Genomic DNA, 24359 nt, shown 5'->3' with positions numbered 1-24359 from the left:
GATCATGGTGACCCACCTAATGGATATCCTTATGTAGTACTAATCCTGGTGTTGATAGACAAAGGGACATGCGTGGTATAACTAGTAGAACCTTGCCATTAGATTCGGTTCCTTGCAAAAAAGGGCAACTGTATCAAGACTGAATGCTTCATCATTTCTCAAAAGTGAACGATTATTATGATATGCACTAAACTAAGGCACTTCAAAAGAGACAATATTGGACGCTGAAGTGATATACGGAGAAAATTTAATCAATTATTATTACATTTAGGGTTAAGATCTAATTTCCATCATATTAAGCACAACCCGTGCTATACCTCTCTCTTTCGAACGGATTTGAACAAATAATAGAATATTTCTATAAAAGATGACTTCACAATTTATTTACCTTACCGTTGATACAGAGTAACACATTGTTGAGACATTGATAAAAATCTAACATCACTTCTTGACTCCAATTCCGTCACAACACATTGAAACGCCATTGAATAAAGGGAGAAAAAATGGATTCGCTAGAAGCGCTTTTTTTGTTTTCAATAAGATTAGATGTAAATCAAGCCTCCGACAAGGAGGCAGATAACCTTATAGCCTGTGTAAATATGTGCTGATTTAATCAAAATTGATGTGATCCGATCAAGTTAGTGCCGAAACTGTTTACATCATGCTAATAGCTATGGGTTGGCGAATTACAGGATCACCAGTATCGGAATCAGCACAAGCGCGTAGTTCCGCGTACTCACTTGCAAACAGAGACGATAAGATAAGAGGCGCGCGGAGAGAATAAATCCGGTTGCACGGTCAACTAAGTAATTTAGACTGCAAGGGCAACCAGCAATTTTGTGTTTACTTTAAGTGACTATTGTCTGCTTCAGCGTCACGGTAAAATGAATACTTTTTGAAAATATCGATAGCGATTAATTTGAAAATACCATTGAAATGCACGACATCCGTCTGTAAAAAAACCGAATAAAACGTTAACAAATGTCAGTTTCTTCCGGTTATCTAAGGACAGGGTCGTCAGAGAAAAGTGAGTACAATTATGTCAACTTCCTTCCGATCAAAGTGTGACTGGAAACTCTCGATTATCGATGTAGCGTAATTAAATCTACCATATTGATAATTGAATTGTCGTTTAGATGAAAGCCCAGTTTAAACGTATGTATTGTCAGCTACATTACAATTAGATTTATACGTGGTATCGGATAGCGTAAAACTATTAACAGCTAAGGGTGCAGTTCCTGTATTTGAAATTGTTACGACTCATCGAGACGGGGGGACAAAGCTCAACGAGTTAAACACAAAGGGGGAATGGCTCTTATGTTGGCCTAAGGATCTGAGATTGGGCCCATCACTAAAAATCTGCTATTTATCAATTTCATCTAGATGAACGCGTCATTGGGACCGTACTAATGGATATTTTTGGTCACTATTGAAAATCTAGTCTATGGATTAATTTAGGTATGGGCCCAAATTAGGGGCATTTAGGCCGACATAACATCCATTTCCCCTATATATACAAAAGCAGCACATGCTATTTCCAATCGAAGTATGCATTGATTTTTAATGGTGTGAATCAAATTTTATTTTATTGCATCATAAACTGAGTGAATACTGGTAAGGTTATCTTTATTAACCCTCCGTTACTCGCGCCATCTTTTGTAACACGAGTACTCGCGCGTTGTACTTTTTACAACAGTGTGAGCTTTCTATTGCATTTTGCAACCGAGCTACCAATCGATATGAAACCAACTGGTATTCCTTAAAAAACTTGTTTTTAACTACACAAGCTAAACTTTTATCACAGTTAACCCCCCAAAAAAGCGGGTAATAGAGAAAATGTGAATGGAAACCACCTAAACGGTGTCCATACTACGTGGGATTTGACTTAATTGGTTACAAAATGGAAAATCTCGAGATCCTAACCAGATAGAAAGTTACTGCCATAGGCAAAGCTGTTCAGGAGATCATAAACTTTTCGCTGATGAACAGTAATTCAGAATCTTCTCATAGGTAGCGCTCGTATACATGTCAAGTTCTCGCATCAATAGATCCTGACCAGATGGAGAGTAAATGTCTGTGGCAAAGTTGTTCAGGAAGTCAAGATCTTTTTGTTGGTGGATAGTTGTTCAGAATTTTATCACTACGCGGTGCTAGTATACACACACAATTTTCGTATACACAATAGCTCGAGATCCTGAGCAGATACAAAGTTACTGTTTTCGACCAACTTGTTCAGGGGGTCAATTAGAGATGAACTAGCCTAAGGCTAAAAATCTCTTTAATAAAGAATTAAAAAAAAAATCAGGGGGTCAAGACTTTTTGGCTGGTAGACAGAAGCTCAAAATTTTCTCACCACGTGGCGCTAGTAAACGTGAACAATTCTCGCGTATGCTATAGCTCGAGATCCCAAACAGGTAGAAAATTACTGTACTCGAAAAAGTTGTTCGTGAGGTCAATGCCTATTGCTTGGTGCACAATAGTTCAGAATTTTCACACTACGTGGCACTTGGTGGACGCCTGAACTTTTCCACATTTATATCGCTGTGAAGCAACTGTAAACTCTAGAGGGAATTTATATCTGTAACTGAAACCAGTTCGATTTTGTTTGCCAACCTGGTTAAAATGTCATATTTAATTATCTTAAAGATAAATCGTCCAGCTCAAACCTTTGTAGGGGAAAGAGGTGGGACCATCATCATCATTTTAGTATACACGCGAAATTCTCGCAAATAAAATATCTCGAGATTCTGATCAGATAGAAAGTTACTGTCGTCGTTATTCTAGTGGTCATAACTTTTTCGCTAGTGAAAAGTAGTTCAAAATTTTCTCACTACGTGACGCTAGTATACATTCTCGCATGTGGTTTGTTTCGAGATCCTGACCAGATAGAAAGTTACTGCCTTCGACAAAGTTGTTCAGGAGGTCAAAGCCTATTGCTTCGTGTACAATAGTTGAAAATTTCCTAAGTGGCGCTAGTATACACGTGAAATTTTCACATATAAAATATCACGAGATCCTGACCAAATAGAATGTTACTGTCTTGGGCAAAGTTGTTCAGGGGGCAAAGGCCTTTTGGCTGGTGGACAGAAATTCATTTTTTTACATCATTGCGTGCAATTCTCGAATTAGATATATTTCAAGACCTGCTAAACTGTCATCGGCAAAGTTGTCCAGGAGATCAAAACTTTTTCGTTGGTCGACAGTACAGAATTTTTTCACTACGCGGCGCTAGGATATACGTGAAATCTTTGCATATATAATATCTCGAGATCCTGAACAACCAGGAACTTACTGTTTTTGGCAAAACTGTTCCACTTGTATAAATATACATAAATTAGTGGTAACACGTAGCTCAGATGGAAATCAATATCGCTGAAACTTCCACAAAATTAATGTTTAGAGTCTCCCTTTCATTTTAGGCTAATTTCAAAATGTATTATCAAGGGGTCTAGAACAAAAAAATCCCTGTATTTAAAGGGTGATACGGTCAAAATTTGGTCAAGGGAAAACGCGTGTAAATCGGTGAAATCGTTTATTTAAAAAATCAAATTAAATTTCTTTTTCAAGTTCAATTAGTATAAAATTCAGGAAAAATATTCAGTTAGGCTTCCGCTTTTCCAAATCCGAATTGCCGGGCCTTACGCTTGACCCCTGCCATCAGATTATGTACAGCCACCTTGTCCACCTTTTTCGCCGCAGAAAGCCAGTTTGCCTTGAACTGCTGCTCGCCCTTAGCAGTTTTTTTGGTCTTCTTTAGGTTCCGCTTGACAATAGCCCAGTATTTCTCAATTGGGCGGAGCTCTGGCGTGTTGGGAGGGTTCTTGTCCTTGGGAACCACCTGCACGTTGTTGGCGGCGTACCACTCCATGGCCTTTTTACCGTAATGGCAAGATGGCAAATCCGGCCAAAACAGTACGGAACAACCGTGTTTCTTCAGGAAATGCAGCAGACGTTTATTCAAACACTCTTTCACGTAAATTTCTTGGTTGACAGTCCCGGAAGCTATGAAAATGCTGCTTTTCAAGCCACAGGTACAGATGGCTTGCCAAACCAGATATTTCTTTGCGAACTTTGACAGTTTCATGTGCTTGAAAACATCTGCTACCTTTCCCCTTCCTTTTGCCGTATATTTAAAACTCCTGTCCCGGAAGCTGCTTGTAGTCGGCTTTGACGTAGGTTTCGTCGTCCATTACCACACAGTCAAACTTCGTCAGCATCGTCGTGTACAGCCTCCGGGATCGCGCTTTGGCCGTCGTATTTTGTTTATCATCGCGATTTGGAGTCACTACCTTCTTGTAAGTCGATAGTCCGGCTCGTTTTTTGGCTCGATGCACGGTTGTAGACGATACACCCAGCTTATTTGCGGCATCTCGGAGAGAGAGGTTAGGGTTTCGCTTGAAACTACCGGCAACTCTCTTTGTCGTCTCAGCGGCTTCCGGTTTTCGATTTCCCCCCGATCCAGACTTCCTGGCTGTCGACAAACGTTCCCCAAACACTTTAATTACATTTGTAACGGTTGATTTAACAACTTTTAGCGATTTTGCCAACTTTGCGTGCGAGTAGCTCGGATTTTCGCGATGCGCGAGCAAAATTTTGATACGCTGCTCTTCTTGCTTGGACGGCATTTTGACAACTGAAGAGTGAATTCCAAAATCAAAATAGGAGCAACATTCTACACACACACACCTTCAAAATGAGGGGTGTTCAGGTTTTTTAAATGCAATATTGAAAGAAATACGTCAAGTTGATATTGACCAAATTTTGACCGTATCACCCTTTACGTGTGCACGGACAACGAAACTAACTCAGAGAGCTAGGCACTTTTGTTCAGTTGAATGATTTTATTAAAATCATAAGATTATGAGAATTATTTTAAAGATCTTCAGCTGATCATGAGCTTCTGTAAGCCCTCTGAATTATTAAAAAGACTTCTGGTTGAACAAAAGATGAAGATCTGAAGATCTTCAAGTGTTAAAATATGCAAATGGCGTCTCTCAGGTATTATCTCAAGATGGGATGTAGGCCAGGAAATATATAAAAAAAAATCCCGAATGTATCAAATGTTCCAATGAAGCGCTCTGGATATTATTATTTTTTTTCAAAGTTGATTAAGTTCAATCTCAAGATCTTGCTTTGTTTAAAAATTCATATGACGTCGCTCTGATATTCTTCCAAGACGGCAGGTTGATCAGAAAGTATTCAAATTACTTCCATTTTATTGAAGATTTCAATTAAGTGCTCTGAATATTTTCTACGAGGCTTGAGCATGTACTATTGCCAAGATCTTCAACAGTTAAAATTTCAAAGGTCATCCCTCAGATATTTTCACAAAATAACACAAGGAACAGGAAGTATTCGAAAGATGTCCAGTAGGGTGTTTCATTTTGAAAAAAGTGATGAATTTTTGATAGGCCACCCTCCAGTTCGATTCATAGCCCCAAAATATGAACCTGTGCAAAAAATGGTAAAGATTGATGAAGGTTTAGAGGTCGCGCCAATGATTTGGATTTTGTATGGAGATTTTGGTGAATTAGTATGGGAAATTATTGATTTTCGTTTACATTGCTCTAACTTTGGTTGTAGTTGTCCAAACGTTGAAAAAAAAAAATATGTGGTTGTCATGACAATGATCAACAAGCCTGTTGTTGTTGCGATGAAATTGGCGTTGTTGCCTTGTACATATTCATCTGTCAATTTACCCTATTTTGCCATTTTTTCACATTTTTATAATTCTTGATACGCTGCAAAACTGAGCGTAGCAACTGTAGGCTTTTTGTTTATTGCCATAGCAATAACATACTAAATTTTTTCGACATTTGGACAAGTAGAAGCAAAGTTATAGCGATATAAGCGATTTTTTAAATTCTTCCATAGTAATTCCCATACAAATTTCAAATCATTGGCGCGACCTCTAAACCTTCATCAATCTTTACCAATTTTTGCACAGGTTCATATTTTGGGGCTATGAATCGAACTGGAGGGTGGCCCATCAGAAATTCATCACTTTTTTCAGAATGAAGCACCCTAATGTCCAGCCGTTTGATGATTTCAATGTGATTCTACAATTAAAACTTATTTTGGTTACATTTTTTATTATCAAAATTTTCGAGAAGAAGCTTTGAATATGTTTGATTTGAATAACACTCAACAGCCTTCGGAAGTCTTCACCTGTAGCACACTTGTCACAAACCGGTTGAGGTAACTGCTATAGGTTTCATTTTACTTCTAATCAAGTTGCTGCAAATTTGTGTGCTGCTTTACGAAAAAAAGCTTTTCACAGAATTTAAAATTTCTCAAAAATGAAGTTGTATCTTCAAATCTTCCATCGGTTTTCGTGAGTCCGAAAATAATCTCCCCGCCGAAAATGGTTGGTGTGATTTTTCGTGTGTACTGGCAAGTAGTACCGCAAATAAATCGGTTGCTTGGTTGCAAGGAAGCACAATAGAGGTTTCTAGAACCTTTCTCGTGTACAATGTTCGTGTTAAGTGCGGTTACATAGTGCAAATCTATTGTCAAAAAAAAAAAAAAAATTGCTTTGCAAGTTTTTAAACAATGTATTATATTATATGACCAAAACTTATGCTTTTTTTACATTGACTATTTTTTTCAGCAAAGGTAATCCACATTTTCTATGAACTGGATTACAGAATTACCATTTTATGGTTGTGTTGTATTCTTTTGGATGTATTCGGAGGCGAACCAGCCTAAGGCTGAAAGCCTCCTAAATAAAGCTAAATTAATTAATTCTTTTGGATGCAGAGCGAAATATATTTGACTACAGAAGAAGAAGATTTCACCAACGGTTCGAAAAATCACAATGCTATTTCAAACAAATTGCTGAGTGCGAATGATGTAAACGTGACGTTTTTCCTCACTAACAGACGAAGTGAGATTACCTATGGGTACTCATCTTAATTTTGATTAGATGAGCCGTTTTCGTGTAATGATGTATTTTTTTCCTTGATTTGTTTTCCGTCGATCTTGTTTTCCGTGCTGAGCACCAATGCTACCGACGCCAGGAAGGCAGCTCTCACACCTGGACCCTACCTATCGACCCATCAACGCATGAACAGGGGACCAACGGCTTTACTTCCCTGATAAGAGATGTTATGCCTCAGAACATCCCAGCGGCGCTGACTGTGATTGAACCCAGGTCTGCTGGGGTAAGAGGTAATCACGATTACCACTACACCACCGGCGCCGCTAATGATGAATTTTAAATTATAAAAATGCTATGTTAAAGAATTAGGCCCGATTCACAATGGCGCATTTCAGCACAAATGATACACGCTGCCCATAATGAATAATTGAGCAATGTTACATGCAGTTCTGAGTCACAATCAGCACAATTTTCACTCATTTGCTCACTGAGCGTTCACAAAATAAGGTGAGTGAGCAAATGAGTGAACATTGATAAAATCGCTTATAATGACTCTCATGAAGTGAGATTGACAGGTTTTATGTGTCAAACACATGCAACCTTTTCTTTTAACTTAAAAATATAACATGTAACATCTACTGATTTCATAATCCCGAAAAACATGTTTTTCTTAATTCTAGATAGAGCTGGAATTAGGGCCTAACAGCTTTTGTAAACAATGACTTCTCTTGATGGTTTCTAGAAATTCAAGGCTCACCCGCGCAAACCAACATCCTCATCGGGTAGGGAAAGACGTCCCCTACCCGATAAGGATGTTGGTTTGCGTGGGTGAGCTTTGAATTTCTAGAAATCTTCAAGAGAAGTCATTGTTTACAAAAGCTGTTAGGCCCTAATTCCAGCTCTATCTAGAATTGAGTATTTATAACTTTCCAGAGAGCGTTAATATAAACATTGAAGAAAAATAATCGATGAAATCGAGTACCAAAAACGGGAAGGCACTGTTATTTTAGAAATCGAAACAATAATTACACTCAATCTAAACAAATGTAAAAACACAGACCAACAGACATAATACATTGAATATATCTCACTGCAAAACATCGTCGCTCAAACACTACCGCCATATGATTAGTACACTGTAACGGGCAGTATGCTCAACAGATGGGGTTAGTGTATAAACGTCAGGAGGCGTTACTACCAACTAATAAACATTTGAATTCGCTTTTAAATACGTGTTCCATGAACAGCTGTTTGTCAGAGGTAAAACAATAAACAATTGCTGATTGATTGAAATTTGCTTCAGGCACGTTCGTGTTAACTAAGGAAATGATTATTTTTAAATTCTGGGAAATTCAAAATGTTCGAAATTTTGTATTTAAACATGTATCTGTGTTCTAGAGCCAGATTTTTTTTTCTTTAGAAGCTGCAAAAAAGTTAAAATTGTGAAAAAGATTATTGTTAATGAATTATGGTGAGTACTCGCCCTCTCTCAGATCTCACTTACTACGCGTATGCAACACCATGTGATAGGGTTTTTGATCTAATTTCCGTCCTACTAAACACAACCCGCGCGTTACCTCCCTTTTCTGAACGAGTTTAAACAAAAAAAATAATATTTCTGTCAAAGATGACTTCAAAATTTATTCACCTTTCCATACGTACCGTTAAATTTGATAAAGAGTCACAAATTGTTGAGATATTGTTTAAAATCTAACACTGCTTCTTGATTCTAAATTCGTTCTACGAGTTTCAATTCCGTCCTAACGCATTGAAACGCCATTAGATTTTCTTCGTCCTACGGATAAACGTAGAAAAAGGGGATTCGCTAGGAGCGCTTCTTTTGTTTTGTGAACAATGAGTGTAAATATTCATACAATGCGCTGTAATAGGCTTCATGTTGTGGCTTATGAACTAACGGATCAGAACAAACGGATTATTGTTTTGTGCATGGTGAAATCATTGATATTATTGATATTTTCTGATCGATAGAACGAAGATGGGCGATTACGACGAAGTAATGCCCTACCCTATTCCGCGACCAACAATAGAAAAGGATCTTGCTTGCTGCCGATGAATTTTACTAATCTATATAGAGAGTGATGGTTGGCATCTTGCATCATACGTGCAGAGAACAAGTAATTTAATGCATTGGAGACGTGTTTCCAATAGCGGACCCTCACTACATATATAACATGCAAAATAAAATGAAATGAAAAAAACATCTTGCATGGGGCACACAACTTGTTCTCATTTAGAAAATGGACGAATCATTATCCGCAATCGGAAGCACTTGCAATTACGGCATAAACAAATCATGTAGTTCAGAATTTTTACGTGACAAAATTAACGGGCAAACCTATCATCAAGGCTAGAAACTGCTCGAAATTAGCGCACGTATTGCTTAATCAAATCTCTCATAATAATCCTTCCTTCCGTCCTTTTTGGAGAGCACTACGGGTTGCACGACGACAAAGAGCGATGACTTAATCGCCCATTTTGCTTAATTTAGATAGTAATTGCCATGACGGACGACATCTAGACATGATATATGACCATTCGTCGCTAGTTATACGTGCAGAGTAGTGGCTATGTAGGCGTGTATGTGTGTAAATTTCCCAATTACAGGCTTCACAAGTGATACGGCGCGAAGCGAAAAGCAAGGGGTGGTACAATTAAACCGCTCCAGCAAATTTATCAAAACAACCCAGCTGCATGTACCTTGGTAGACCGCATCAATTTAAAAAGCCCCACAATTAGTCGTTTCCCGTGTGCTTTATGTTCCATCCACCACGGTGTGCTTCCCCAAGTAAAAATTGCATTAACGCAAGCGATTCTGCTTTTGCCCTTGTCGAAGTTTGCGATTGCAGAAAAGTATGTGCTGTGGATAGTATGCTGATAATTGATAACAATAATATTGATTCTCAAGTACATTAATTGTACTTATCACATATTTGGTCTATTTCAAATTTATTATTACATATAATTTGTTTATCACAATTCTAAAGAAAAAAAAGATAGCTCACAAATGTAATTCGGATCAGAATGTACAAAGTATTTTTGAACACGGTTACTCATTTTTTATTCATGTCTATTCTATGTAAAACTTATCGAATTTTTAAATGAATTATTAAGAAACAATAAAAATAGGAATACAATGCAAACATTTAACATCCGGAACAAGGTAATCGAACTGCTTTTTGTACAGTTCAATATTCAGAATTGGCATCCGATAGCCTTATATGCCGTAGAACTTGTATCCTGTTGTTCTCTATTTTCATTAATCAATCCACTACATAAAGCTCAATTTGGAAGGACTCTGCCTGCTTACAGTAAGACACATACAGTATTGACTCGTTTTTGGCGACCGGAGCGCGCTACAGACTTTTATTAATAAACAATTTCACATATCCGTAATTATAAATCTCTCTTATTTATCTTCACGATGGATGTTTAACCCAAGAGCACTATTTTGGCAAAATTTCATTCTTATTGATCCGATGCATACACATTTTAAAAATAGTCAAGGACATTGTTGATAAAAACTATGTTTCAATAGTGTGTTTTTGAGCGTATACTTTGATACAAAAAGACCACTAAAAAGCGCATGGATTTCGTAGATCATTAGAAAAAAAATATTAAAAAGGGGCTGTCAAAATCAGGTTATTACTGTAACATTAACCTCACTGAAAACTCCGATGCATTCGGTGGGATCAAGTTTCATTTACCACTTTTAACCGTACGCAGTAAGAACGCCACGTGGATGACTTATATCGGTGGCCGCGATATAATTATTATTTTGTTTTCATCGCGATCGTAGGGATGTCTGCTAATTGTCCGATTAGTTCAATAATCTAATATCAAAAATTATTATCGAATGGTTTAAATGAAATATTGCAAAATCAAAATATTAATGCATCGTTTATTGCGATTAATAAAAATTATCTCCGATTTAGATCGAATGCGTAACAGGCCCTTTTCTCATCAACTTAGGGCTCCCTGCGCAAATCAACAACATCATCGGGAAGGATAAAGTTTCCCCTACCCGTTGATGTTGATGGTTTGCGTTGGTGTCATATGGGTGGCGAGAAAAGGGCATAAGAAGGTTTGTTTTCAAAAATCTGGTATGGCCTTTCACATGTTATTATTGGTAATATGAAGGCACAGACAAGAGACGTAATACTTCATTGTGTATCTTCGTTCACGCATTTAACGGTTTATTTGAATATTATCAGTTCCACGAACTACTCGTCGCAGCGCTGGCATCGGATCACTTTAACGCTTCTAACAATTCTATAGAACTTTTGTGCAATATTGTTTGCGAGTTAGCGAGCAAGCTTGTTTTACGCGAGAAGCCCGAGGGATGTCTGTACTGAGGTCGTATGTTTTGAGATACTATGTTTTCAAGAAAAACTTTTTCAAAGAGTAACGTCTATTTGTCTGTAATGAAAGTTTGTGATTTAAATTTATTATTATTCTTAGATTTATAGGTAGCTGTGTGGTGATTTTTGAAGAAAATCTAATAAAATCATATTCATCCTGATGCCACGTGTAGTATGGAAAGCATAACCATCAGGGGTTTCATCTTTTAAAGTATTACTTTAAACCGTCAAATCCGACAGGTGTCGCCCTGCTAGTGGTGAATAAACCAGTTATGAGTATGGAAATTTTACAAAATCGGTCGATTTATCTTCAAACATTTGAATTATTTGGTAGTTTTCAGAGATAGGGGTGCACCTTACCGTTTTTTTTCGAACGGATATGAACGAATAATGCAATGAATCTGCTATAGATGACTGCAAAAATGATTTATTTTGGATTTAATAAAGAGTCACACATAGTACAAATATTTTAAAAAAATCTAACAATGTCTCTAGATTCCAAATTCGTTCTACGAGCTTCAATTCCGTCCAAACGCATTGCAACCACACTGGGTTTTCTTCTTCATACAGATGAAGGAGAAAAAAAATGGATTCGCTAGGAGCACTTCTTTTGTTTGGTTTGACAACTTCAGCCGTTGCTATTTTAGTTACAAACCAGGTTTCACACCGATCGTTGCTATCACGATTGTTAATTTATGTTTTTAACTTTCGCACTGGTAGTTGCTAAGTCTATCGTCGAACTTCGAGCTAAAACTGATCGTAGAGCTACGTGCTTAACATCCGTTAAAGTTGTCAAATCTTAAACATTATTCTAGACCTCCGCGATTTTTAAATCACTTGTTGTGAAGCTATATGAATGAATTTGGAACTAGAACTAACATGTGCACATTGCTGGCGCCCAGAATATTAAATTAGTAACAAAAGATGCCAGAGCTCCGCGAGTTTTTGGTAATTCTTTGAATGAATTTGATTTGATTTGATATTTTTTCTATGCTATCTACTTCCATATCGATTGTTAGATCAATATTTATAGCTAAATAACCACTCAACTGTTTGACACAAAACTTACAAATTCACAGCTCGTTCTCCTACAAAGCACCACCGAGGGGTGTAAAGAACACCTTTACTAATGTTTTGAAGGACCATTATGTAGCCACCAAAGTGCACATCCTGATCTCAAATCCAAATTTATCCATCCAGAATCACAACAAGTTGATTCTAAAAATCGAGGAGCTCTACATTAATTTTACAAATTGACTACTTTTACCGCTTCACTGTCTCTGGTCCCAGATTCAAACTAATTCATATCATTGCAAGTGATTTTCAATAATTTTCAAATGCAAACCAAAAATGAAATTTCACACATAGCAACGATTGGGTCGGTCGCTATCGCGTTATGAAATTTGATAACCCGCTGTTCACCGAAAGGCAGATTGTTATTTCCCGCACTTGAATAGCATCCCCCGGTGCGGTTGCTGCGTTATGGTGAATATTACCAAAATAGCTTTAGGAGCGCTTTGGTGCGGGCTACATAGGCTACACACTTAGAAAAATCCACGTAAATTTAGGTGCTTTGAGACTGACACATTCGAGCGTCAATTTTGACATAAAATTGAGTCATAATAGATGCGACATTCAGCTCAATCAAACGTAATTTTCGTCGAGTGACGATTTTTTCAGTCTCGCAGTACTTAATTTTACATGACGTGTTTGTTTACGTTTCTACCTTTATGTCAAAGATGGATTCCGTCACTTATAAAATAAGGTTTACTCCGAGACTGAAAAGTTCATCACTCTTCGAAAAGTACGTTTGATTGAGCTGAATGTCGCATCTTTTATTAATCAATTTTATGTCAAAATTGACGCTCGATTGTGTCAGTCTCAGAGCATTTAAATTTTCACGGATTTTTCTAAGAGTGTAACACGAGGCATAGGAAAGTTATAACATAAAAATCCTTGCAGTTTTTTCTCCAAATGTGTCACTCTTCAAAATATATCTAAATTATTTACAAAACGTAAACCTCACAGCAAAATTTTTTTTTTAATATCACATCAAAGTGGATGCACTTCAATAGTGTCGAAAATATGGTTTAATATTACTTGCCAAAAAGGGCAAAATTATCATTAATACAGTGCATGAACTGACATTAGGCTGCTTTGACTGTATTTATTTATTGTTGTGACCATGAAAATTAAATAAAATTTTCGACATGATTGAAGTACACCCTCTTGGATGTTATAATTTTTTTTGCGGTGATGAGTTCAAAGCCATTCTAATTCTGGCTAGAGCAACTGTCCAAATTAATAAATATATTTTTTTTCATTGATTTGTTTTTCGTCAATATTGTTTTCAATGCTGCTCACCGACCTACCGACGCCAGCGAGGCAGCTCCCACACCTGGACCCTACATATCGACCCATCAACTCATAAATAGGGAACCAACGGCGAAGGAAGGCGCGATCAGAGATTTTATGCCTCAGAACATCTCGGCGGCGCCGACTGGGATTGAATCCTGGCCTGCTAGGGGAAAAGGTGATCACGCACAGATAAAAATTCTGAATTTTAATAGTGATGTAAACATTCATTCAAGTAAACTTGTATTTAATTTCACGCAACCTAGCAACTTGTAAACAATGTTGTTTACAAAGATGGGCTTTTGTATACAATATTTGCTACGTTGTATGAAATGTCTCAGAACTTTACATGATATATACTGTAAACTTATATGATATGTGACGCTCCATTTATGTGCATCATACTAAACAGAAATTTACACTACTTTTTCGAACTGTGCGCTTACCACTACACCACTGGCGCCGCTAAATTTATAAACTTCAAATGGATTTCATTTGACCATGTTTGGGTTCCGTTCACATTGTACGTTTAAATTCAACGTATGTAGTTCGATAATTTTTGAGTAATTCAATATAGTAGGCTTTCCTTAATCGATTTTTTCCTTGACTTGTTTTCTGTCGATCTTGATTTCCGTACTGGTACTACCGACGCCAGGGATGTAACTCCCACATCTGGACCCTACCTATCGACTCATCAACTCATGGACAGGGGACTAACGGCTTTGCTTCCCTTCCAAAGGAAGGCGTGATCAGGTTTTTTCTGCCTCAGAAAATTCCGAATGTGCCAACTGGGATTTTTTCAAATTTATATTTATTATTTAAAAAAAAAGAACTAATCGATCGATTAACCAAATATTGTCAAAAAAAATCGAATGAATCGATTAAAATTAAAAATCTTATCGATTAATCGACATAATCGAAAATTCGACATATAGCGTGTCCCAGAATGTCTAATTATGACTTTGGAACACCCCTGTTTGTTTCAGATGACTTTTAAACAGATGATTATCACGCTGAATCATTGCTTACATTTCGACCAACAGTTTCGTGTATCGCAAGTGTCGGTTCTTTACATTTCCGTGACAATGCGAAGCATTGGGAAGTAAAGTCGCTGCTCCCGGCCCATGTGTGTTGTTGCATGGGTGCGATATCAGGTGTGGAAGCTGCCTTCTTGCACATTCGATTGCCGTCAGTGGATGGCAATCGATGTCTGTCGGTGATTGGCACTAGATTGAGGAACAGAGACCGACATTAAATAAAGGAATGAATCAATAACCGGATATTACCTATCTATAGCTTTAAGTCTATTTAAATAATCTTCAATTTATTTATGATGTTTTCAAAACTGCGTTGAATTATGCACAGATAAAAATTCTGAATTTGAATAGTGATGTAAACATTCATTCACGTAAACTTGAATTTATTTTCACGCAACCTAGCAACTTGTATACAATGTTGTTTGCAACAATGGGCTTTTGTATGCAATATTTGCTACATTGCATGAAATGTCTCAGAACTTTACATGATATATATTGTAAACTTATATGATATGTGACACTCCTTATGTGCATCATACTGAACAGAAATTTACACTACTTTTTCGAATTGTGTGGCAAACAGTCCCGATAATGTCAGAAATGTTTTTAACAGATGTAATTTCGTTACATATTAGTAAAGAATGTTCGTTGTTTTAACGGGATGATTATTTTTCATGGCACGGTCCGAAATGTCAGTTCGTGCGCTGATACGTCAGAAGTGATTATAGTTCTGATTTGTAGTCGATCTTTCCAAATGATAATTACAGTGTACACAGTTACACTAGGTAAGTTATACATAGAATTCAAATGAAAAATGATCACCTAGTGGGAACAGTTAATCCAGATTAGATGACGAAAGACTTGATCAATGGCTACGTTACTACTCGAGCAAAGAATGAAAACAAAATGAAAACTAAATTTGATATTTTGATATAAGCGTTCGTTATAGCATATTTTGACTACCATGTGGTCGAGTTAACAGTAATGATAAAAAATGAGATCTAAATGGTATGGGAAATGGCTTTAACATTGGCCTATGCATCTAAGATTGGGCCCATCGCTTAAAATCTGCTATTTATCAATTTTATCCAGATGAACGCGTTATTGGAACGGTACTAAAGGATATTTTTGGTCGATTGAAAATTTAGTCGATTGTTGAATTTATGTATGGGCCCAAATAAGAGGCAATTATATCGACATTACATTCATTTCCCCTATATGAAGGATGTCAAAAGATAACAAATCTTATTTTCTTGATAACAAACCTATGTATGCGTTTTGATATAAGTCATTTCGTATATAATAAACAAAATAAGTAATCAATATGTTATTATAACATTGTTAGGAAACCAAAAAAAAACTAAATTTGTTATTATTTTGATATCATGATATTAAATTTAGTAAACTTAATGTTTTGAAATATATTGGTTGATATCAAGATTCAAAATCGAAAAATGTTATCAATAAGTTTTCATTTATTCAAAATAAAAACAAACCTATTTTTCAATCAGTTCTATCGATGTCTATCTTATATCGATTTAAAAATTAAATTTGAAGATAGATTAATATCAATAAAGGTTCTTCTTCATTCCTTTATTTAACGTCGGTCTCTGTTCCGCAATCTAGTGCCAATCACCGACGGACATCGATTGCAATCCATTGACGGCAATCGAATGTGCAGGAGGGCAGCTTTTCCACACCTGCGTAGGATATCGCACCCGTTCAAGCACACATGGGCCGGGACCAACGGCTTTACTTCCCTTCCGAAGGACGACGTGACCAGAGATTTTTATGCCTCAGAAAAATCCCACTGACCTCGGCTGGGATTGAACCCATACCCATTGGGGTGTGAGAAAGCAGTCACGCTTACCACTACACCACCGGCACCGGCTCAATAAATATTGTAAGCTATAACTGTAAAAATCATAATTGTCTTTGTGATGTTTATAAAGAAAACAGCAAGCATGCTGATTGACTCGTAAAAGAAAAAAAATAGATTTCAGTGATTAATGAGGATGCTATTTTTTATAAAATATTCAATTCGGTGATGGATGTAATGTCGGCCAAAATGTCCTTAGTTTGTGCCCATACATAAATTCAGCAATCGTCCAAAAATATCTTTTAAAAAATATCTCAATGACAGCAGCATATAAATAGCAGATTTTTAGCGATAGGCCCAATCTTAGATCCATAGGGCCAACATTAGAGCCATTTCCCCTATCAAAATAATAACAAAAGATTTTTTTTTTAATCTTTATTTAAGAGATTTTTAGTCGAAGTATCAAAAGATGAATTCAACTGAAATTAAAAAAAATAGTATATCGAAATATGTAATTTATATGATTTCAAAAACATAATAATATTTTGATATTATTTTGCTATCCGACTTTGCTCGGGTTGGGTCTTTCGGAACATGCTCAGCTTTATCCATTGTGTTCTCTATATGAAAGCAATGAACTTTATTTAAAAACAGGGACCGGCTAAACTTTGAAAACTACCATATTTATAGCGTCTACATTCCCGAGCAAAGTAAAATATCAAATTGATAACAAGTTCTATTACCCGGTTTTCACTTTTTGATAACTGAATATGTTATAATTATGGTTGAATTAACAGCCAACATAACAAAAATGATATCAAAAAATTGCTCGTTGGATATCACAAAAATAACTAATTTTGTTATAATTGATAATATCTTGAAAACAAATTCTGTAGGCCATACAAATTTATTCCATAAATTTCAAATCATGTTATCATTTTGATATGAAAGCCTTACGCTGATAACTGAAATATGATTGGGGATTAAAAGCACTATTTTTTATTGATTCAATGCGAATAATATTTTAAGTTTTGAACTAACCTTGCATCGTTAATAAATATATAGTGAATTTTTCATGATAACAACTGATAACAAAATTGGTCAAGGCTGATAACTAAATAAGTTATGCTATAACAACTGAAAACAAAATGATATCTGGGATAACAAGACTTGTTATCTAGATGATATCGGGTTGTTATTCTACTTTGGTCGGGAATATCTATACACCATTGTGGCGGGCTTCTTCGGACACTTTTCTTGTGTACACGAACTTGAACTTGTTCATATGAAATCAATAAAATAGTTAATAATAAGATCTGGTGCACATCCAATCTGCATGGTGTGCACGGTATCTCTGAAAAAAAAAATTTATTTAAAAAAATTTCAGAATTGCTGAAACACCCACCAAACTAAAACTTGGAGTCACCCCTTTTATTTGAGATGAGTATGGAAAGGTTTTATAGGGGAGTCCAGAACAATTTTAATTTTTTTCGTATTTTTCAGTGTACCGTATGCGTGATAATGTTTGCACCATCGTACAAGTAAGGTTACCGATTCACCTGTAATGCCTTGTTTTTCTTTGAATGCACGTAACCTATAGTTCATACCGTACCCTAGCAGCACACTTGTCATTTAACTGTTGTGGTTACTTGTATGCACCTTATTTCAGTCACAATCAAGTTGCAGCAACCTATTTTGATGGATGTGTGTTGCTTGGGTAGTAGGCTGTGTATAAAAGAAAATGATTTACTTAGTTTGACAGTTGCACCATGACGAGGTGGCAGCGTATTCGTGATTTGTCCTACGCGAAAATGTCGCAAAAAGACATTTCAATCCGTGGGAGTGTCCCGATGGATCATCAAAAGGCTTTTAGACCGAGAAAAGAAAGGACAACTAACTGCGAAGGTGGCCACAGGTCGTCCGAGGTCAGCTCTGGTTCCGAGGGTTATCGCTGCTATCAAAAGGAAGATTCGGGTGAATCCAGTGCGTTCAATAAGGAAAATGGCAAAGGAACACAGGATCAGTGACTTTACGACACGGAAGATCGTAAATGAAAATTGCAGGGCGAAGTCGAGGGCTCGGAAAAAAACTCACATGATTACCAACCGCATCCGGGAGCTACGAGTCGAACGATGCAAGAAAATCTTGAACTTCCTTAAGCAAAAAATCCGGTAATCCTGTTCACTGACGAGAGCAAGTTTACCGTCGATCCCGTATCAAATTCCGGAACCAAATGGTATATTAGTTCTCTTCCGGTAAAAAAAAAGTGGCCGACGAGCACAAGACCGTGTATCTGACCAAGCATCCTGCTAGCGTTATGGTGTTTGGATTGGTGGCTACTGATGGCAAAAAAAATGGACCCGGTGTTCATTCCAGAAGGCGACAAGGTCAACACGGTAGTCTACATCGGGATTTCAAGTAAGTATGTTCTTCCGTGGATCAAAGAACAGTTCAGTCCGAAGCCAAATGTTGTATTTCAACAAGATGGGGCTCCGTGCCACACCTCGAACCGCACTCAAAAGTGGTTGCAGAAAAATCTTCCGTTGCGTCATGAAGGCTAAGGCCTGTTCTAAACGTCACTCGAGTACAGCAAGCCTCAGACAAACATTGACCCGTACCTGGAGAGAAATGGATCCAGATTACATTATTAGAACCTGCCATGCATTCCCGAAGCGTGTGGAAACTCGATCGATGATTAACATAGTTTAAGACTCTGAGAAACATCCCCCCCTTTGAAAAAAAAAAAAAATCGAAAACGAAATTTTTGAGAAATTTGCTCAATAGTGCAAACATTATCACGCATACGCTAAATCACGTAGAAAAATGTTGGATTTAAAAATGAAGCCAAAAATGTTAAGCACCAAAAAGTTTTTACTGATGTCTGAGACAAATTTGTAGAGAAAATTAAGGTTTTTCTTGGCAAAATGTACAAATCAATGTTTTTTTTCAGTAAGAAAAATCCTTAACCTAAGTATCTTAAAATGTAGTTATCCGAATTTTTATTTTAAGAATAAGAAAACAATGTCAATCATCGCCCATAAGAAACAATAGCCCAAAGATTCATACAAATCGGAAACGGTCGAGTTTTTCTGAAATTTGAAAAATCAGATCAGAAATCAAAAATGCCGTTTCCGTGAAACAATTTTTGAAATATTTCAAGGATACCGTTTATAAAATTTATCATAATCCAAAGTGGTAGAATTTGAACAAAAATAGAAATCATTACCCACAATAATCAATTACGCAAGCTTCAAACAAATCGGAGAACTTTTTTTTTATAGTCACTCTTGGGTCATGTTGTCCGGGGTGACATTTGAACTCGTGACTTTGGCGTGAGAGGTATGGATGCTTACCACTACGCTGGGGTCGCCCCCTAAAATCGGAGGACTTCTCATTAATATTAAGGTTTGCACATAGCAATTTTTTTTAATGTTACATACAAGAGGATGCACTTCAATCATGTCAAAAATCTCATGTAATTTTTAAGGATACAACTATAAACAAATGCAGCAAAAGTAGCGAAACGTCAGTTCATGCACTGTATTAATAATAATTTTGTCCTTTTTGGCAAGTAATATTACACCATATTTTCGACACGATTGAAGTGCATCCACTCTGATGTAATATTAAAATTATTTTTTTGAAGAAAATTTACCCTTACCTACGTGGTATCATAATCTTAAAAACTATTGAATCAGTTCAAGTACATAATTAAATATCGTAAAAACACACTTTTTTTGCAAACATCGTCAAACAAACCATCGTACCACACATTGGTTGATTGATAGGTACACAGATAAAAATCCTGAATTTTAATAGTGATGTGAACATTCATTCTCGTAAACTTGTATTTCATTTCACGCAACCGAGCAACTTGTAAACAATGTTGTTTACAACAATGGGCTTTTGTATGCAATATTTGCTACATTGCCTGAAATGTATCAGCACTTTACATTATATATAATGTTAATTTATATGATATGTGACGCTCCATTTATGTGCATCATATTGAACAGAAATTTACACTACTTTTTCAAACTGTGTAGAAATATGCCAATTGTTACGCACCTCTACCTAAAATACACGGGCAAGACAGTAAATCTAAGTAGATATGCAGTGGAGCAATTTTTCAAGTCCTTTAAATTTGTCTACCTCTTAACAGAATCCCTTTATGAAGAGTTTTGTGTGGGTTGGTTTATTTCCTTTGAATTCCGTTATAATTGTTTATTTTTTGACAGATACGCGTATTTCGTCTACTACTTGCAGACTTCATCAGTTCCAAGTACTCAACACCACAGTGGTACTTGGCACTGATAGTCTGCAAGTAGTACACAGTTCGAAAAAGTAGTGTAAATTTCTGTTCAGTATGATGCACATAAATGGAGCGTCACATATCATATAAGTTTACATTATATATCATGTAAAGTTCTGAGACATTTCATGCAATGTATCAAATATTGTATAGAAAAGCCCATTGTTGTAAACAATATTGTTTACAAGTTGCTCGGTTGTGTGAAATGAAATACAAGTTTACGTGAATGAATGTTTACATCACTATTAAAATTCAGAATTTTTATCTGTGTAGATGAAATACGCGTATCTGTCAAAAGATAAGCAATTATAATGGAATTTTTCAAGATTTATGGATCAAAAAAAAAAAAAAAATAGTATCCTAAACATGAATAATATACGTCTAATTTATGGATCATGCCTATATTTTTAAAGTGCGCAAACTTGATTTTTTATGGATCACTTTCTTTAGTTTAAGGTTCATTGCAGAATGTTTTATGGATCAATAGCAATATGTTTATGGGTAATTCGTATAATTTCAATGCTCATTCTTTAGAAATTTAGCGGTACATTTTTACAGTTGTCTTGCTAAATTTCTTATAAAATATTGATAATATTGATATTTTTAATGGATTCTCCACAATTTTTTATGGATTTTCTCCGATGTTTTATGGATCATTTTGGTGTTTTTAATGGAACGTTTTTCATTTTTTTTATGGATCGTTTTATCAATTCTAATGGTGCATACTTAGGGCTGCCTCATGGTACCTTTAATTTGGCGGTTTTTGCGTCCAATTTGGTGAAGGGTTGAGACACACGACTTACTATGTACTATGCACATGCAGACATGTTCAGATCTCGTCGAGCTGAGTCAATTGGTAAGTTGTGTAAGACCTGTTAGCACAAAACTAACGGTTTCTAGTTTTCTATTATCTAGATGAACGCGTCATTGGGACGCTTTTGAAAATTTAGTAGATTGCTGAATTTATGTATGGGCCCAAATTAGAGGCGTTATAATAATATTCTGTTAGTTGATTTTAACTGAAATGGTGAATAATATTTAAAAGTAGTGGTGTTGAGTACTTGGCACTAATGAAGTCTGCAAGAAGTAGACGAAACGCGCGTATCTGTCAAAAGGTAAGCAATTATAACGGAATTAAAAGGAAATAAACCAAGACACTCAAAGCTCTTCATATTTAAAAGTATTTTAACGACGTCTCCATTATCTATAATTTATATCATAAATTTAAATCACCCATAATCATTATAAATTCAAATTATTTGCTATGTCTTGATGTTCAATTTACTCCAAAAATTTAAACCCGGTTTTTAATGCATCAATTGATATAGCAAAATGCTCATATCATTAAATTCCTTTTGTTATTTTACACAAAATGACGCAAACTTTGTGCAATATATAATGATTCGACGAAAAATACTTGATTGAATTATTTTTTAATGTCTCAAAGTAAATTTCTCCTTAAACTTTCACGGAACATCTCGAATCGAAGATCTAAATATTTTTGTTTTACATTCAGTTTCACCTTTTATATTCATCACATTTTGATTGTGACTATTATTGCAAATCACGCTCAGAAGAGTGCACTAGTTTCAGTTAGGAAAATATTCATAGGATTGGTTCAATTACTTCCGTTTAATTTCAAAACACATTTATTTAAATTGTAATGTTTAGCTCTTTGATGAGATTGATAATTTTTTGCCTGAAGCTATATTCGACTAAGTATATTCTTTTAATATCTTTGTAATATCTCTGTAATATCTTCTTTGTTAATTTTTCAAAGCAAAGCTAAATAAATTGGATAGTATTATTATGCATTGAAAATCAGAACTTCATAAAATTCACATCTCTTGTTTAAAGAAATAATAAAATACGTGCACGGTTGAACAGAAGCACTCTAAATGAGTCGGAATTTCGTCAAAAGTGAGTAGAATTTTCCGGGCAAAAGCAGTGGAAAATCATGAAAAACATCTCAAATATGAGGAAAATCCATAAAAATTTCACTCAGTCTAGGATTATAGTAATAGACTGAGTAAAACCTCTATGGATTTTCCTCATATTCGAGAAGCTTTTCCTGGAAAATCCCGAAAAATTCAACTAAAATTTTGAGTAAATCCACTTTTAACGCATTTGGGTCGGCTTGTTTCAAAACGAACGACCGTCATGTTTATTCGAGCTTTCGTGACGTACATAAACACAACTTGCGACATCGGCATTGATTGACAACAATAAAGAGTGAAGTACACAATCTTCACCTTGATCAATCTGACGCTTTTCTCTGAATTATTCTTAAACTAATGAAATGCGTATTATATCCATATGACTTCATCTTGTAATATTAGAGTTGCATTGCACTTTATATTCACCTTTCAAAATGATTCAGCCTAAGAAGCCTGCCGTTTCGGTGAATGTGTTGAACTAATTTTGATCAGGATACTAATGCTCACTTAACTGACACAATTTTCCTGTTCTTCGATCACGTTTCACGCAAATAAGATAATTCGTTCCGTTATTTTACATTCTTTCAGCTTGTTTTCTTTCCATCACGATAACGGCCACGTTCGGTTACCGCACCAAATTGGAAGGTAGGTCACAATTACGGCAGCAGAAAATTATTTTCACCTTTTGTTCTCCACCTTTGATTTTCGCACCCGCGTCGGCCCGGTTATTCCCTTGGCCAGGTTAGACCGGCGGAGTATTTTCGTTTGTTGTTCCACCAAATCGACAGACTGAACTTTTATGGGTTGACGGTTGGGATTCAACTTGTTTGTATGAGTACATAAGCTCTACACTGCACTGCACTCTTCTGCAGAACGCCTTGAACTGCCTTCAACGTCACGAATGGCCACCGCAAACCACCGCCGTCAGCTGAACAGGTGGAAGCTCAAAGAACCAGGTCATCATGTTCACATTCAGCCTTCATACGATTCACGTACACGTACGTACACAAAGACACGCAAATCCACCGTGCCAATCCACTGATGTTGAGGCCTCCTTAATTCACGACTGTTAATTCATTTTTATTTATTTTTGTTTGCAGACCATCCCGGGGGAAAGATACCTGCACTTAGCGATAAATGGGTTCCACGACCTTGCTTCTGTATCGCCGTGTTCAAATGATGAAACGAATGGATGCGCACACCCGATATGACACGAAGGAAAAACTCCACTAATCCTAATCCACATTAAACCAAACACGAAGCGCCACCTCAAACCTCACCGCGCCCACCTTCATGTGGGCCACAAAATTTCGGATATGAGAATTAGCCGCAGTGGCCACTTCCGTATCGCCGATTGACGCTTGGGATATGGTATTTTTTTTATCAATCAAAGCGATTCTTCACATTAAACACGCGCCCGACTAGCGAACAAGTATTATATCCGCTCTAACGAACGTTAAACACATAACTGAAGAGTCCTGGTACGAAAGGAAAAAGGCTATCCAAACATACCGTGGGTCGACATTCGTATTAGGATGTCGACATTCACGAATCACGATCTACCTTCTTCGGCTAGTTGCTGTCAAACTTCGGCAACGGTGAGCATTGATTTTTCACCTTTTCGGGCCCGACTCGGCCAT

At 36.4% G+C, this 24359-nt stretch overlaps 1 protein-coding gene across 1 annotated transcript in view; it reads right to left on the bottom strand.

Annotated features, from left to right (window-relative positions):
- Positions 1 to 24149, bottom strand: part of LOC135713230 (uncharacterized) — a 444518-nt gene extending 420369 nt beyond the window's left edge. The window contains exon 1 of the mRNA XM_065236335.1: positions 23146 to 24149. The gene's annotated coding sequence lies outside the window, so the exon portion shown is untranslated. The remainder of the gene's footprint in view (positions 1 to 23145) is intronic.
- Positions 24150 to 24359: the final 210 nt, after the last annotated feature.

This window comes from Ochlerotatus camptorhynchus, unplaced genomic scaffold (genome assembly GCF_037179485.1).
Source record: "Ochlerotatus camptorhynchus isolate MF236.1 unplaced genomic scaffold, CSIRO-AGI_Acam_v1.1 ptg000548l, whole genome shotgun sequence".
NCBI classification, from domain to species: Eukaryota; Metazoa; Arthropoda; class Insecta; order Diptera; family Culicidae; genus Ochlerotatus; species Ochlerotatus camptorhynchus.
Note: the sequence above shows the minus strand (reverse complement) of the source record. Positions and strands in the feature narration are given on the sequence as shown.